This window comes from Lissotriton helveticus, chromosome 4_1 (genome assembly GCF_964261635.1).
Source record: "Lissotriton helveticus chromosome 4_1, aLisHel1.1, whole genome shotgun sequence".
Classification (NCBI taxonomy): domain Eukaryota; kingdom Metazoa; phylum Chordata; class Amphibia; order Caudata; family Salamandridae; genus Lissotriton; species Lissotriton helveticus.
The window spans coordinates 412,436,578-412,449,139 of record NC_136063.1 but is presented as its reverse complement, the minus strand read 5'-3'; the positions used below and the strand labels follow the sequence as shown (position 1 = coordinate 412,449,139).

Here is a 12,562-nt window from a genome sequence, read left to right as displayed (position 1 = left end):
GAAAAGCAGCCCTGGTCCTAAGTACCATTCTTTCAGCATGAATGGTCAAGAATGGGGGCTTCGAACTAAGAGCTTGAAGTTCACTTACCCTCCTTGCCGAGGTAATTGCAACCAAGAAGTCAGTTTTAAAAGATAAAAGTCTCATGGGACACTTGTGCAATGGTTCGAAAGGAGAACCCATCAGAAAAGTAAGCACAAGATTCAGGTGCCATTGAGGCACAATAAAGGGAGAAGGAGGAAATGTATTTGTAAGACCCTTCAGAAATCTTTGAACCACAGGAGATTTAAACAAGGACGGCTGATCTGCCTGACAAGGCTGAAATATAACCCTTGACTGTAGCCACAGCAAACCCTTGCTGAGCCAAAGTAAGTGCAAACTGAAGAATATCAGACAACCGAGCCCTCAAAGGATCAACAGACTTCTCCCCACACCAAGTAACAAATTTAGACCATCTGTAAGAATAGATAGATTAGGTGGAATCACGCTTGGCCGATAGAATGATATCCACCACGTCATGTGGGAGAGAAAAGGAATTCAGGTTGCCCCGTTCAATCTCCAGGCATGAAGGTGTAAGGTCTGGAGGTGGGGGTGTAGAACCTGCCCCTCCATCTGAGAGGAGGTCTGCCCTGAGAAGGAGCGCCGGGCACGAGGAGAGGTGGAGAAGATGTGTACCACACCCTTCTCGGCCAATCCGGGGCGACCAATATGACTTGGGCCCGGTCTTGGCGAATCTTCCTCAGAACCCAAGGAATCAAGGGTATGGGAGGAAACGCATAAAGGAGTTGTGAGTGCCAATTCAACTGAAATGCGTCCCCCAAGGCTCCCTGCATCAGCAACTGGAGACTGCAGAATGACAGGCAGTGAGCATTCTCGCGAGTGGCGAACAGGTCCACCTGAGGTGTTCCCCACGTCCGAAAGACGTGACTAACTACCTCTGGATAAAGCCTCCACTCGTGGTCGGCTGAGAACTGCTGACAGACTGTCTGCACACACGTTCAGAACTCCGGCCAAATGATTTGCCATCAGAGAAATCTGATGATCCTGAACCCAGGACCAGAGACGCAGGACCTCTCTGCAGAGACACTGCGACCCTACTCCTCCCTGCTTGTTGACATACCACATAGCGGTGGTGTTGTCCGTCAGGACCTGTACGGACAGAACGCGAAGGGAAGGGAGGAAGGCCTTGAGCGCCAGACGTATCGCCCGCAATTCCAGAAGGTTGATGTGAAGCAACCTTTCCTCTGGAGACCAAAGACCCTTGATCTCCAGATCCCCCAGATTAGCACTCCACCCTAGAGTGGATGCATCCGTTATTACTGTGGCCACCGATGGAGGCAGTTGAAAGGTCTTTCCTTGAGACAGATTGCCTTCCACGCCCCACCAAATCAGATCCGCTGCAGCTTCTCTTGAGATCCTGACTGACTCCCTGAGATCTCCGTTGTGCCGATACCACTGCCCGTGGAGGCACCACTGGAGTGCCCTCATGCGCCAGCGTGCATGGTTGACCAACAGAAACCAGGAGGCCATCAGACCGAGCAGACGCATGACCTTCAGGACTGGAACAACCGCTCCATTGTAAAATAAAGGTATCATTTCCTGTATGTCGCGAATCCTTTGAGGAGGAGGGAATGCCCGACATACAGTTGTATCCAGTACCGCACCAATGAACAGGTGAGACTTGGGTACATTTATCGAAAAACCTAATCTGTACAACAACTGAGTTGTGACCTGCAGATGATGAAGCACTGTCTCTGGAGATTCCGCTTTGATCAGCCAATCGTCCAGATAAGGAAACACCGATCCCTGACCTTCTGAGATGTGCAGCCACCACAGCCATCACCTTGGTGAAGGCTCAAGACCCAGTAGTAAGACCAAACGGAAGGACCGCAAATTGGTAATGCTGCAATCCCACCGTAAAACAGAGATACTTCCTGTGCGACTTCAGGATCGGGGTGTGAAAATACGCATCCTGCAAGTCGATCGACACCATCCAGTCTTCTTCCAGCAGCGCCTGATGAACCTGTGCATGGGTGAGCATCTTGAACTTTTCCTGTTTCAGATACAAGTTCAAGATCCTGAGATCCAGGATTGGACGAAGTCTGCCATCCTTCTTGGGGATCAGGAAATACCGGGAGTTGCATCCCTGACCCCTCTCCTGTTCCGGAACCACCTCTATCGCGCCTTTTCTTAACGCCAGGACTTCCTCCTGCAGAAGCAGCAGGTGGTCCTCCACCCAACAGCCTTGGCAAGGAGGGTAATTCGGAGGGAATTCCCGAAAGGAAAGTGCATACCCATTCTCCAAGAGATTGAGAACGCAAAAGGTCCGAAGTGACCGATTCCAAATCCCGCAGAAAATAGGCAAGCCAGCCCCCCACTGGACCCACATGATCTGGAATGGCAGATCTAGGGCTGCTTTGCTGTGGTGGGAGGGGGTTGGGAAGAGGAAGAGGAGGAGGAAGCTTGACGACCTCTAGGGCGAGCTCTTTGCCTGCCCCTGTACGACTTGTACAGCGTATTTTGCTGCTGCTTTTGCGCCTGTTTGTAGGTCCGAAAGGAAGACCTGCCAAATCCTCTGAACCTTTTACCCACAGTACCCCTGGACTGTAGGTCCAAAGATCTTGCTGTCGCTCTTCTGTCCTTGAACCTTTCCAACGCAGCATCAGCCTTTTTCCCCAATAAACCTGACCCATAAAAGGGCAAATCCATCAAGGCAGCCTGGACATCCGCAGAAAATTCGAAGGACTTCAGCCATGCTGCTCTTCTGGTGGCCACTGAAGATCCCATCACTCTTGCCACCGAGTCAGCAGTGTCCAACCCACTTTGAATGACCTGCCGAGCAGGAGCTTGGGTGTCAGCAATAACTTCTTGAAAGTCTTTACTATCCCAACCAGGAATCTTTGGAGCCAGCTGTTTGACGGAATCCATCAAAGCATGGATATAGCGCCCCATGAGACAAGTAGCATTTGTCGATTTGAGTGCATACTTGCCGAGGAAAACACTTTTTTGGCGGCCTGGTCCTGCTTTTTCGACTCATTATCCCCAGGAACCTGTGGAAAAGCGCCCGCAGATCTTTTCTAGCAGGCAGCCTGCACAACCAAGCTCTCTAGTAAAGGGTGCAAAGACAAAAAGTCTGGGTCACCAGGAGCCACCCTGTACCTTCTCTTAACAACCCTTGAAACAGCAGGGGATGAAAGTGGTCTTTTCCACACTTCTAATATTGGCTCCGCCAAGGCATCATTGAAAGGGAGCATAGGCTCCACAACAGAGGATGGTGAATGAAGGACCTCTGTCAGAATGTTCGATTTGAACTCTGCAGTAGGAAGTGTTATGTTCAACAAATCAGCAGCCTTCCTTATAACTACGTGATCTGGAGTCACATCCTTGGAAGGGGCGTCAGAAACGGAGGCCAATTCCCAATCAGGGGAGAGCTCAAGACCACTAGCCTCCCTTAGATCGTCGAAAAGATCCTGAATCCTGCAACTCACCACCCTCTTCCATTTCTGCATCACAGTACCTCTGCTCTTCCAGAAGCCTCTGGGCTTCACGCCTCGACCTCTCCTTCCGGAATGACGCCGACGGATCCTGAACCGACTCAGCCGGAGCCGGCGCCAAACTCGAAGCCGGAGGCCCAGCCCGGCGTTCATGAGGTCGGCTCGGAATCGGCGTCGAAATCTTGGTGTCGAAGGCTTGGGCAGCGCAGAGAAATGCCAAGGCGGCGTTGGAGCTGGCATGAATGGCATGAAAGGCGCAGGAACAGATGCCTGGGGAATACCCAGAATGAATGCCAATGGACCCGTGGGACCAACCGGTGCTCCAGAGGGGTACGTAGCTCTGGAATACACTCCATACATTGCATTCAGAAACTGAGTAGGGCCCTGACCTGTGGCCGGAAAAGCAGGATAAGAGCTCACAGGCTGCTCTCGAGAAACCGGAGTCTTCTCGACCTCTACCTCAAGCTGGTGCACCGTGAGCCACGGAGGTGAGCATTCTGAAGCAGTAGGAGGGCTTGGCACAGCAGGGGAGAGCCCGAAGAGCAGATGTGAGGCCCATTGGGAGGACTGGTGAATGCCCTCGATAAGAAGCGTCCTAGGCACTGCAGTCGCAAGGCTTCGGCGCTGGTGAATGCAGCAGAGGGACTATTCAAACTGATGACGCTGCTGTGGGGCCACGCTGTGCGCTGACCAATCATGAGCACAGAAGTGGTGGGGTGTACTGGGCCGATCGGAAGAGCGCCGCAGATGACAATTGAATTGCTGGCCTGGGGCAGGCCCTGCTGCTGGCATAGAGACCCCTTTATATCCACCCAGGACACAGCCCATCGACAGGGGTGGGGCAGCATGGAGGCAGGCCCGGTCTGAGCCCAATGGATGCATCTGACTGGTTCTACTGGAAGGTAGATCTTCTGGAGAGCCGAAAGCACAGTGTGGAACGGACTGACTGGGTGAACGACCTCGGCGGAGTGGGCCGATCTGAAAGAGGGCGGCAAACGGCGAAATGGGAACAGTCAATCTGCCTGAGGTACGCACGCAGAGTTAACAGCGGCGGAAAGGAGGTGACCCACAGTGCCGGCTCGGCTGTTGGAGATCCGAGTCCAAGGAGGACATTGGTAAACCAAGTGGGAGTACCGCCGGAACAGGAGGGCGACACGGCGGTCACGGAAACACGAGAAGGACTGCACAAACGCTCGGAGGGAATGCTCCAGCAGCAAGTTGACCAAATACTACAAGCCATTGCAGACACTAGGGAAGCCTTGCAAAAGGACATTGGCCATGTGACACAAGGGCTGGGGTATCTCCGTGCGGACCACCATCAAGCTGGCTGATAGGGTGAAGCAAACTTAAGTAGCCATTGAAGGCCTGGAACTAGCTCAGAAACCGATGACAGCGCAGATGGCTGATTTTCAGCATAGACTGCGGACCCTGGAGAAGTGAGCGGAAGATGCAGAAGGGAGAAATCAAAGGAACAACATCCGGGTGGTAGGTCTGCCGGAAGGGCTTTGAAGGTGCAGACATGGTGGAATATTTGGAAAATTGGCTGAAGGTAACCATCGCCCCGGAGGGCCTGACATCCATTTTCACCCTGGAAAGAGCCCATAGGGTCCCTGGCAATCCGTTGTCTCCTGGAAGACCACCGAGGCCGGTGGTGGCCAGGCTACTTGATTACAAATACCTACTGTTGAGTCAAGCCAGGAGGGCGGGCCCGTACGCAGTGAACAACAGCAAGGTCACGTTGTTCCCGAATTATACTCTCTAGGTCCAACGCCGTAGGGTATCGTTTGTGGCAGTTAAGAGGGCACTGCGGGACGAGGGCATTCAATACTCTCTAATGTTTCCGGCGCGCCTAAAGATAACGGTGAATGACAAGTCATTGTTCCATGAAAGCTCGGAGGCGGCTTGGGACCGGTTGGAGAGGTATAAAGCAGGAATAGGAGAAGCGGGGAGTGGTGTGCATATGGATGGGATGAGACCACAACCGCGAAGACCGAGGCGCAATCGGCGTCACCAACCGACGGCCCAGATACTGACGACGCAAACAGAGATGGAGCGTGCGGCCGCTTTGCAGGCTGTCACGGCTATTTTGCAAGAGGGGAGGGGACCGCTTCAAGAAGGGACAGAATCGGAAGGAGAATCCTTAGAAGAGGATGATGAGCATTCGGAGGTCGGAAGCTGCCCCATGTGACGAGATCATTGATGGGTGACGTAGAAATTGGTTGATCCTGCTAAGAGTAATCGGCGGGGGTCAGGAAGCAGGGGCTTCCCAGGGACTTGATTGAATGGTAATTGATTTTCCAGAGATGTGGAATAAGGGAGGGCTGTGGGTCATGTGTAGGAGAAGACCTCGTAACTCCACGGCCATCGCAGGGTCGGGTTCAGTGATACAGGGGTTGAGCGAGGGACAACAGACGATTAGGTGTCTGATTCTCTGAAGCCTAGGGCTTACCTCCCGTAAGTTTGTGTGGGTTGGCTCCTTAAGGGCCTAGGGTGTGTGTTTGAGTAATAGTTTGGATGGGTTCTAATGTTGTAGTGCCTGTTCTGGAGGGGGGTGGGGGGGGGGGGGGGTTGTTGGGGTAGAGGGTTCGGGAAGTTGAAGACACCGGTGTGCTCGTAGCTATGAGGTGGGAAAGGCTTGACACCTATGGGGACGGTGCATCATTTGAAATGTATAACTTGGAATGTGCGGGCCCTCCAGGTCAGGGGGGGCACCACCGTCAGCCCAAGTGAAATTTCAGAGGGGGCCGCTTCAATGCCTCCCGGCCTCTGCTTCAGGCCTCATACAAATGGAGCCCAAGTGAAATTTCAGAGGGGGCCGCTTCAATGCCTCCCGGCCTCTGCTTCAGGCCTCATACAAATGGCCGCCTCGCGATCTCCGGGCTCAGGCAATGGACAGGCCTGCACTCTGTGGGTAGGAGGCAGCGGGTCTCCCGGAGCCTCCGCTTACTTCGCTCTGCCACCACCAAGGCCGTCTCCGCCGTTGCCGGGTCCCCCGGGGCGCTCCCTCGCTACCTCAGTTCGCGTCACCGGGCACCGCACCGCAGATGCCACGGCTGATCGCCGCAGAGGGTAGAGCCCCGCACACCAGCCTGCCTCACCCGTGGTCAGTAGCACAGCTCTGGGTCCTGCACGATCCCTTCCCGGGTCTCATTTCTGCCGGTAGATGCGTTCGATCGGCCTCGCCGAGCCCCTAAGAAACTGTGCTACTCCGCCGCCATCTTGGCCACGCCTTCAAACCTCATCTGTTTAAACTTTGATGGAGTTACCACAGTAGCGGGTTGCAAGGCTCAATGGGGAATAGTATCCAACGTCCTACAAAGCGTACATCTTGCTCAAGCCTCTCTATGACCAACTTTAATTCATTCAAATATTCAGTATTACGTGATACGACAGCCAGGGCAAAGTTGTTGGCTCTGGGTATTACTAATTTAGCGAGGGGAGAGCTTAGTGGATGTAACATTACATTTTTGTAGAAGGGCCTTCAGTGTACAAAGTTAGATTAAAGCCTTGCTGCCTACTTTAATTTACATGCATTATTTTTGGACACAGCTATAGTTTTATTGGACATTTTTAGAAAAACTTTCCACAGCACCTTTTGCCCACAGCTTAAAAAAATTATCATATTTGGCTACTTTAAAAAAATTACCATATTTGGCTACTTTCTCAGGTCCCCCATTGGGGAAGCGGACAACAAATTTACTCAACATACCATTTGTGGGAAAAGTTCTGAAGGCTTAAACAGGAACAGGTCCTTTCAAACAAGGGCTTAGTATTCCAGGGAGAAAGACTCAGGTTATTACAAGCACACAGGTGTAGCAGTATTACTTGAGGCTATCTGGTCACCTGAATCAAATCAAACCAAGCAAGAGTTTGATAAGATATTCCAACTGGCCTGCACGTCTTTGCAGATATCTTCAACGACAACAGATCCATCAGAGTGCTGTATCAATGTGCCAGATAAGGGAACTTGACACATATGATGAAATTAGCATAGTAACAGTTTGAGCAAGGGAGCCAGATTTAGAACCAAGAACTGAATTTAAATAACTAAAATAGGGTTGATGCCTTGTACTTTGCATACAATTCATTGCAGTACCTCTGCAGACTATTGTCCTGCCTCAATGTTCCTGAATTAAAAACTAGGAGATATGGGCCCCCCAGGGTAAGACATGAACCTGTGCTATAGAATTAAAACAAACATTTCTGCTGCCCTATGCCATATAAGAGGGCTGCAAATTTGGAAACAGTCCACAAATAACAGAAGAAAATAAGGTCCAAGTCTCAAAACAAATTCGATCAATTTAATTAGATGCCTATTTTGTGTATGCGACCAGTTACTTAAATGGCAAATTACGTTTAAAATATATTAATACCCATGGTCCACCACACGAAAATTCCTTATGTGAACTTCATCTCCTAGCACTGACTGGATCTACAAATTTTAGTATGCTACAGTGTTTCTGGCATCCAGTGCTGCACAGCTGTAGCAGTTACCTATAACTAATTTCCGGGCCGAGCAATAAAAATAAAACTTTTTTCTAAAAACATCAGAATACCAAGCCAATGAGTTTCAAGAAGGCCTCAAAGGAATATGGAGGATCATCCGTAAGAAAGAATGTATCCAAAGGTAAGGAACTGGTTCTCCTAACAGATGCAGAATGCAGCACATATCTTTAACGAACCCTTCAGGATATAAGTCACGTACACAAAGCCACGTCACAAAAAGAACCATTAAAGGTAGACCACTCAAAGTGTGACATCTTTTCTCTCCATGTCAAGTAAAGCGTTACAAAGGAATGAGGAGGACCAAGTAGCCCCTCATAAATTCCCTACAAAGGCAACCCTCTCAATACTGAAGTAGGTATAACTGGTGAGGTTCGGGAAGGTGTTAATTCAATGGTCAATCATGGTTTATGTAAAATTACTCACCAAGTCAATTAGGAAGCTGGTGCTGCCGCTGGCAAAGAGCAGACTGATGAGAGGTTGAAAGAAGGGCCGCTAGCTAAGAGTAAAGAATGGCTGAGGGATGTTGTCAGCAATGTGAGCTCCAAAAATGATGCTGAATTGCAGGCAAACATCAGCACCCCTTATTAACTACCTGACCCTGCAGAAGGAGAAAAGGGCTGACGTTACAGAAAGTATAACCTGCCAGAATTAAGGAATGCCTTTTGCCCCAAAATTCTTGTTCTCGCTGTCAGCTGCACCATTGTCTCAACTTTTCACCACACTGCACGTACAACTGCAATTTAGGGCAATATGCGCTATTATTAATCACTGTAATGATTCCTTTTTTTTTTTTTTTTTTTAAAGGTAAAATTTTTTTTTTTTTGCAGGCCAAACAAAACAAATGTAGCAGTAATACCATTTGTCAACAAACCCTAAAACCGCAGAAGGAACCTTACCATCAAGCCTTCAACAGTGCTTGACCATAACAGAAAACCACCCAAAAGTGTTATGTTTACATTAAGGTCTACCTGACTATCCTTCTAAAGCAACAAATATCTGATCAAAGTTACCCTACCAAAATTACAAATGAGCTGCCTTCTCAGATCCAGCCTATGTAAATGCTCTTCTACCATAGGTAGATATTGTGGTGGGAGAAATTAACCCAAAAAGATTACCTAACGGACTGACTTGAATCCGAAAAGCACTATAAATGAGTGGGAGGGAGTCCATTTTGTTAACTTTTGAAAAATCTAGCATCTACAAGTACCTAAAAACACCCCAATCGGTTGGGAAAAAAAGCTAGCAGCAATTGGTGCCCAATAATCCTTCTAAGTACCAATGCTTTTGCACTTCTTTGCCAAAGAAACTGCAAACGGAAACATATATAGACCGCAGACATAGACGGAATAGATATATAGACCGCAGACATAGACGGAATAGAGTCGAAACAGCACCAAGCCACAAACATCACCCATTGGAATAAACACCACCAGCGGAGGAACACTGTACCATCAATGAAACAGCCAAAACCACCTCAGAACTAGCATTGGCATAGCCAATAGATCTCGCCTTTGGGAATTTTTAAGTGTTTAGCCATGCAACAGTTGATGTTGTTACACCAAGGATATTGTGCTGCATAACCAAATACTTAAGGCCCTAAAGGCTAGACCTATTGGCTGTGCCAATGCTTGTTATATTAGGTGGCAATTTACTTACAGCAGAGGAGATCAGTGGTTGAGGTCCCACTAATACATAAGTGTGCAAAGCTGTACGTAGTGAATGTTTTAGATAGGGCTGAGTTAGAAGTAATTGTTGGATGGTAAGTAAGTGAAATTGAGGTGGAAGCACAAAAAATACAGGAATTGGTGGGGACAGGAGGAATTGGGGCATGAAATTGTGGGCAGGAAATGGCATTAGGATCCTGAGCTACTCCTGTGTCACACACATGAGCGTACATGGATACCGAGGCATGTATTATTACCTATTATCTATTTAGTATTTAACTTTTATTCACCATTTTAATATGCTAGATGTCCTTTTTGGAACAATAAAGAACAAAGGTAAGTGATCCATAGTGCTTTTTAGTACAGAAGAGTGGTCCAGCAGCAATCTGCTGCTGTTTTGCCTTTAACATTTTTGTTTTGTTTTATTTAAATGAGATGAGGTGGGTGAGAGAAAGTGATGGGTAGGGTAATGGAGAGAACGGAGACAGGAGTGGTATTCCCACTGTACGCTGCTTTTGCTGAGATGCAAACTGTTGATGTTTTGTGGGAGCAGATGGGATTTCCGGATGGTGCTCTGCTGTAGTGTTGGCTCCACATTTGTGGCTGCTGCTGACACGAGCCAGGCAGAACCGAAGAAAGGTGCGCTGCCAGTATTAGTAAAGTTAAGCGGTGTTATAAGGGGCATCTCGGGCGGAAACTCGTCACTCACCTACACAGGGCGCTAAGGAAGATACAAAATGTGGGCCTCAAAGTAGAAGAGAAGTGGCAGGTGGCAAGTCCACAGGAGATCACGCCACGAGATTGGGGAAAAAATCATGAAAGTGTACGCAAGGTGGCGGTGTGCAATAGGTTTAAACAGATACAATACAATATAGTTCACATGACCTACCTCTCGTCTAAGCAGCTACATACTATGGATGGATCGAGAGATCCAAGGTGGCCTAAATGTCAATATGTACAGGCAGATTTTCCGTATATGGTCTGGACATGTCAGACGATTCAGTTATACTGGACGACGGTCCTAGAGGACCTGAGCAGAATAACTGGGTGGACGATTGCCTTAGAGGTGCGTACTGGTCTCCTTGGTTTAATTCTCCGAGACCCTAAGCGCAAGACAATCAGGAGGTTCTTCGTTCTGGGGCTTGAACATCTAGGTGGTGCATAGCCATCCACTGGCTAACACAACGAGGGCCACAGATAGCAAAGTGGAAAACGGACCTGAGAGAGTGAGCACTGGCGGAGGAGCACATGCGTAGCACTAGAAGAGATGTCAAACTGCCGGAAGTATTAATGGCGTGGGGGTTAATGATCCAGGAGATATGGGGAAGTTCCCCAAATTCCACACAGGCATTGTCTGACGAGGATAGGCACACGGGGAATGAATCCCACAGACAAGACGGGACACAAGAGGATACCCTTGGCTGATGATCTTATGATAGACGGACCTTTAGGTGGTTGGGCTCGGGGGGGGGGGGGGAGGGGGGGGTGTTTAATTACAATTTTTTAACTTACCGTGAGTGAAAAAGTTCAAAATAACTGTCGGTTAGGACAACATCTTCATGGGGCTCCTTGAGGGTAAATTACAATGTTCACTGTTAATGCTTGTCTATGGGATATAACTATATGCATATGGATTGTACCGTGTAACCACAATAAAGAAATTAAACTTAAAAAAAAAACTATCAGAAACAGAAGTGTCTTGGGGAATTGGTGATATCTTGCCAGGTGACTGCATCAAAGCTTTTAGTATGATGTATGGCTCTTCAAAGTAGGGTAAATCGGCAAAATATGAGAAAAGTTTTCTTTACGATCTCGTTCATCATTTTTTCCCACATACATTGTTTAACGGATTGTTAAAAATAACTTACAGGAGGATTCACACTGTAAATAAAATTATTTCATTGTAATTTTTTTTTTTTTTTAAAGTTGTTGGGCCCGCCGCACAAATGAGACCAAAAGCACTGCCCTTATTAAAGGCGATAAAACAATACAAATGCCAGTACTGAATAACAATTCTCAAATCTCTTCATATTTAGACCTATGAAGCTAATTTAGCAGGTCCACACTAGTCAAAGTGCCATTTTATTTGAAAAAAAAGTTTTAAATTACTTTTCAAAATCTCTATACACAAACACTGTTCTATTTAAAGAAAACAATACAAAACAAACTTAATGTAGAACACAACATAACCATAGAGACACCACACACACTCAATGCTTACCTTCACTCACTCCACAATCATTCACCATTCAACAACCACAACACATTCACAACCCGGTAGGGCCGCGATGTAAAAAGGACGTTCTGATCAAGGAATTAGCAGTCACATTCTCCCACCTCACCAGATGAACCTATTGATATCCTAATCGCGGGTCTACCACAGAGTTCCAAAATCTTTTTGCATGAACCGAAAGTACACCTCTGGTGGTTTATATAAAATATTCCAGTCCTCAAACACCCTAATTTGAATGGTGCAAGTACGACTCAGACTTGGTCCAATGAACATTCAGAGAACATTCAAATACCTCTTAGGCCACCACCTACAGAAGGGAAGAGCCTTTCCCTACCATCAACTTGTCTGAATGGACAGCCAACTTCCATCTTTGACCAATCCAACCACCATATCAGACTAAAAAGATTAACATGGCCGACTTTTAGAGTCAATTACTACGATTATAATCACTATGAAGCTGCTGCATATTGAGTAGTTTCAAGGGGGATCTGAAAAATTCAAGACGTCGTCAACCAAAGGACTATTGGGAACTGTATCATCTGAGCAACACCCAACAGCCTGCTCGACACTTCGAACACCCAGAGATAATTTGTCCCTAAAATGCCTTCCATAAACTGAACAGGCTAACAGGGAAATATTCTTTGTACTCAGAGTAAACTCCTGCACA

General features: G+C 47.9%; 1 protein-coding gene across 2 annotated transcripts in view; it reads right to left on the bottom strand.

The window, feature by feature from the left end:
* PABPC1 (poly(A) binding protein cytoplasmic 1) overlaps positions 1-12,562 on the bottom strand; it is a 486,449-nt gene that overhangs the window by 437,527 nt on the left and 36,360 nt on the right. The gene's annotated exons all lie outside the window — the stretch shown is intronic.